The sequence below is a fragment of the Erinaceus europaeus genome, chromosome 3 (genome assembly GCF_950295315.1).
Source record: "Erinaceus europaeus chromosome 3, mEriEur2.1, whole genome shotgun sequence".
NCBI classification, from domain to species: Eukaryota; Metazoa; Chordata; class Mammalia; order Eulipotyphla; family Erinaceidae; genus Erinaceus; species Erinaceus europaeus.
Genome location: NC_080164.1, coordinates 60,080,315 through 60,085,411, shown reverse-complemented (window position 1 = coordinate 60,085,411; position 5,097 = coordinate 60,080,315). Strand labels below are relative to the sequence as shown.

The 5,097-nt window shown below is 42.6% G+C and overlaps 1 pseudogene; it reads right to left on the bottom strand.

Moving 5' to 3' along the window:
• Positions 1 to 1,379: 1,379 nt before the first annotated feature.
• LOC103115678 (importin-13-like) lies at positions 1,380 to 3,359 on the bottom strand (annotated as a pseudogene).
• Between the last annotated feature and the right edge of the window lie 1,738 nt (positions 3,360 to 5,097).

The following is a 5,097-nucleotide window of genomic DNA, read 5'->3' as shown; positions in this document are numbered from 1 at the left end:
TGGGCAGACAAACTCACCATTGTGTCCCCCACCTCTCTAGAGCCCTATCCTACTAGGGAAAGATAGAAACATACTGGGAGTATGGACCATCCTGCCAATGCTCATGTCCAGCAGAGAAGCAATTACAGAAGCCAGACCTTCCACCTTCTTCACCCCATGATGATCCTGGGTTCATGTTCCCAGAGGGATAAAGAATAAGAAAGCTTCCAATAGATGGAGTGAGATTCAGAACTCTGAATGGTGGTGGGAATTGTGTTGGAATTGTGTCACTTTTATTTTAAGGTCTTGTTGATCAGTATTAAATCAATTAAAAAAGGAAGTCCTTAATGAAATTTCTCACTGCAAACATAACTTAAAATCCTAACATTGCTTATAGCTCTTAAATGTCTGTATGATGATCTTGTTCTCCTTTATTGTCAAAAGTCATAGTTTCACCACTATATATGAGCTAGGAGTCTTTTCTGCTTTTGAGATATACTCTCTAAGACTCCACTGATTTCTTGTGTTGGCCTTAGTTGCTTATTTTTTAATATGAATATTAATGTTTACTGTCAATCTAACTTAAGACTGTGGTTGTGTTCTTAGAATCATATATTTCATGTTTTTACTTCATTACCATACTTCATCCTGACTTATGAGTCCATATTTGAAACAAAATTATGCTTGCTAAATAAGCCTATGGTCTTGATGTCATGGAAATGGCTCAGACTTTGGAGACTGCATAGTCCAAGCAACTCAATAAGTTGGGAGAAGTCCTCTTTGTGGCTCATAAAAGTGATACCATTTCACATCCTCTGGCTGCAATCATTCCTTACTGAATGGCAGATCTACCTGTGCCCTTCAAATAAGTGAACCTTATGATGGGGGTCATCTCTGACCCAGGTTGTAGGGACTTTGGAGCTATATACTGATGACCTCTCCATGAACATACTCTGACCTTTCTCTGTGTGTATCACTGGTATTATCATGATAGAATTCAAATGTAAATCTCAAAACATACTATATCACCCAAGTGTTCCTGCAAAAATTTCAAGAAGCAACATATTATATTTCCTATGTATTTAACATAATAATGACAGTTGAAATTTTTTAAATATAAAACCTCTAAAATTAGCACAACTAGTAAGAAAACTCATTGAAACTTTCAAAGTTTTCAGAGACTAGTATTAATATTCATGCTTTATCTCAGAAGATGAATCAGACTTAGCTTGAAAGCAAGACACAATACTCAGAGAAAAATATTGACAACTATTTAATGACAACTGTAAGACAAATCATAGCAAATTATTTCTGAGTGTAATTTTATATTCTAATTTATATACATCCTATATTGAAGCAGAATTTTTAGAAGCTATGTGTGTATGTGAAGTATAAAAATATGATCTTGAGATTTTTTAATTATGTGGATTATAACTGTAAAACTTTATATTACAAGCACAATGGAGATTAAAAGCACAATGAGGAGGTGAAGCCAAGATGGCAACTTGGAAACAACACCTGGTGTGAGCTCCAGAAAAAAGAGGCTTACAACCTGGGATTCTCTGGAGAGGGCAGGATAACTGGCATGTCCATGAAAGGGTGAATAAATGAACGTGTCTGAGATTTTTTTTTTTTTAGTTACTCTAGTTTACTCTTTGGGGATATGAAGGGATGAGGAGGAGGCATGAGTGGAATGGGATGTCCCTCAGTAGTCAGCTGTGTAATCTGTGCCATGTAGCCCCCTGCACAGCAGTGTGAATTCCTTTACCATTTCCTTCACCCGTCTCTTGTTCACTCGCTCTCGAAGAATCTGCTGGCTAAAGGTGTCCTTCTGTTCAGGACTGACAGGGGCAGAGGGAAAGCCAGGTGGCTGCAGTGCCTCCTTGACCCACATGGTCAGGAAACTGAAGCAGTGTCTGTTCAGGGCAAACAGGATGTCAGCAAAGCAGTCCATGAGACTTCGAGAGGCCTGGCCCCCAATGGCCTCCAGCACTGCTGTACGCAGTATATGGCCATTCTCCTGGACCACTTTCCCCACAGGTTCTACTTCCCCACAGCGAGGTAGCAGCTCTGTAAAGAAGCCACAGGAGGCCTTGACAGTAGGTGCCTCAGGGAATTTGAGGGCCAGCACAGCATATTGGAACACAGCTTTGACATCCAATCATTCACACAGGAACAAATCTGGCTTCTGCTTCAAGGTCTGTGCCAGGAGTTGCATAAATGAATCAACAATATCAGGATGATCCCTGGGCCCTTGCTGGAAGAGAGTGTGATGGAAGTGACGAGCAGGAAGAGAGCTTCGACTGGGGGAAAGTGAACAGGCTCATGAGCAAAGATGTGGACCAGCTGTCGAGTGAGATCAAGAGCAGAGGCCTGGGGGATAGTGCTGTACATCCGACCCAACATCTCACACAGCTGTGGCACCATGGAGGCAAAATCATCCAGCAGAGTCTTAACAGACTTTTCAAAGATAGTGCACACCACCTCCGCCACCTCGGCATCATTCAGCCATTTGCTCAGCACCTTCTGAATAAGCTGGAAGACTTGCTGCAGCACCACTACCACAGGGTTGGGTCCCTGTGGCACTGGCAGATTCCAGAGCTCAGGACCTTCATGATCATCCTCATGATGACTGGTATCCAACGTAGTGAAGAGGTTGGAAAGAAGCCCCAGGATGTGAACAATGACCAGCTTGTTGAAGGGATTGGGTATCTCCTCTGCCAATTTCTCCAATTGCTGGATATAGGGTGAGATGAGTGAATGCAGGTTCTTAAGAATCTCCTCCACCTACAGGGCTGAGAGCAGGAAGCCCAGAACCTGCATCAGCCACATGCACTGGTTTGTCTTGTGGATCTGTTTCATCAGTACATCCTGGGAGACAGCCACGGTGTTGGCAGCATAAGGTGGCAGGTCATACTTGCATTCTTGACAGATCTTCTTGAGGGTAGACACAGAAGAAACAGAAAGTTCAGGATTGCCAAGGGCATGCAGAACGAGAGGAAGAACGTTGTTAATCATGACAGGGTGGTCAGCCAGCCATTCAGACAGAGCTCCAATGGTGAACATGACAGTATCCGCCAGCTGCACATTGCTGATGCTGATCCGTGGGATGAGACCGATAAGTCCAGGCACCACATCAGAATAGTTGACATCGATGGTTTCTGTGATGGATTGGAAGCCATACAATAGGGCCTCTGTGTGCTGCCAGGAGTAGGGCTGCTCTGAGCAGGTAAGCAAACGGCCCAGATTGTCATAGAGGTTGCTAAGCAGTTCGGCCCCCAGCATCTCGTAGACATACATGAGCATGTCTGAGATATCCACCCTGTAAATTCGAAACTGCTCCTTCTCATCTGAGGACCAGAATCCATACTCCTCATCAGAAGGGAGCAAATGTTATTGCATCCGCCAATCCCAACCTAATCAACACAACAAGTACCACCTCAGCATGCTTCACTTCAGACTGTGTCCAGAGACATCAGGGATGGAATGTAAACCCTTCAGCCTCATTACTCAGCTGAGACCTTTCCTTTCATAGGATTCTCTAATTAATATCCAGGTGGTTCACTTCCTAACAAAGTTCCAAAACCTAGATATAGACCAGGTCCCATGAGATAGAACATAGGTTCACATGTATCTATAAATTAGTGAAAATTATATACCTGAAAGCAAAAGTACACAATAGTCTGCAGTGAGACAGTATAAAGTTCAGAATGAAATAGTGTCTACTTAGACTTAGATACCCTCCTTACCTACTTTCTATTATACTTCCCTCACTCACTCCAAAGCTAAGCTTATCAAAGCAAGGACTGCAAAAGCTGAATAAGGGCAACAGACTGGCATACTTTAATGATGACTCTTTAGTCACTATCAGGCCACCCATCAGCTGGGTCTTACTCAGGGAGTCCTGAGACTCCCAAATAGACATGATGGGCCAAGACCTCGAATAAATCCTCTCCCCAACATTACCAGTCATCTCTAACAGTAACAACACAACAGACCTCTTTTATGGGCCCTCATAGGTCCTTGCCCTCACCTTTGATCAACTATGGTAGAGAATATTCCATCCTCTGAAGGGAGGCTGAAAAACATACTTTATGCTCCTCCTGAGAAAGATGGGTTCTGAAATTGGGTCAGTTTTGAATGTTCCCACTCATGACCAGATAATGTGAGCTCAGATCTACAGGGATGCAGACGTCACAAAGTCTCCTAAACTGAATATGGGCCCCAGATCATATCAAATTGATAGGGTTTACAATCAGTAATATTTATACACCTTTCCCATATTTGGGAGCTATTCTCTTCCCTGATCCAGCTTTCTGGTCCTTTTCTCCAGCCATGACATCATCCCTACCAGGCAATAACTAGGATCCACCTGCATACCAGATTTTAGGGGGGAAAAAGTTAGTATAGTCATGGGCTCTTTGGAATACAACTAAAATACAACAAAAATGCCTAGTAGCTATCTACAAAATGGACACCCCCAACTCTTCACCTGCTCTATTCCAGCCTTCAACTATTTGTTTGGCTTTATATGTTAACTCTCTTTTCAGCCACCAGTTTCCAGATGCTGCCATGATGTCAATCAGACTTTCCTGGACAGATGACCCCACCAATATGCCCTGGAGTCCTGCTTCCCCAGAGCCCAGCACCACTAGGGAAAGAGAGTCTGGGAGTATGTATTGACCTGTCAATGCCCATGTTCAGTGGGAAGCAATTAAAGAAGCAATTAAAGAACCTTCCACCTTCTGTACCCCATAATGACCCTGGGTTCATACTCCCAGTGGGGATAAGGAATAGGAAAGCTTTCAAGGGAGAGGACGGGATATGGAGTTCTGGTGGTGGGAATTGTGTGGAGTTGTATGCCTCTTACTCTGTGGTTTTGTCAATGTTTCCTTTTTATAAATAAAAAATTTAAAAAAGCACAATGAGTTGGAGTCTGTACAAAGTACTTCAGTGACAGAGAAAAGAACTCTTTATTATATTATCATGGTTCCCTTTTAAAGACCATGTATCACTAAATTATGAAGAACAAATGTAGGGTGTTGTTATTAGTAGACACTATAATAGCACAGTAATTTCATTGTTGATATTCTCATGAAAATACAAGGGAATCTTAAG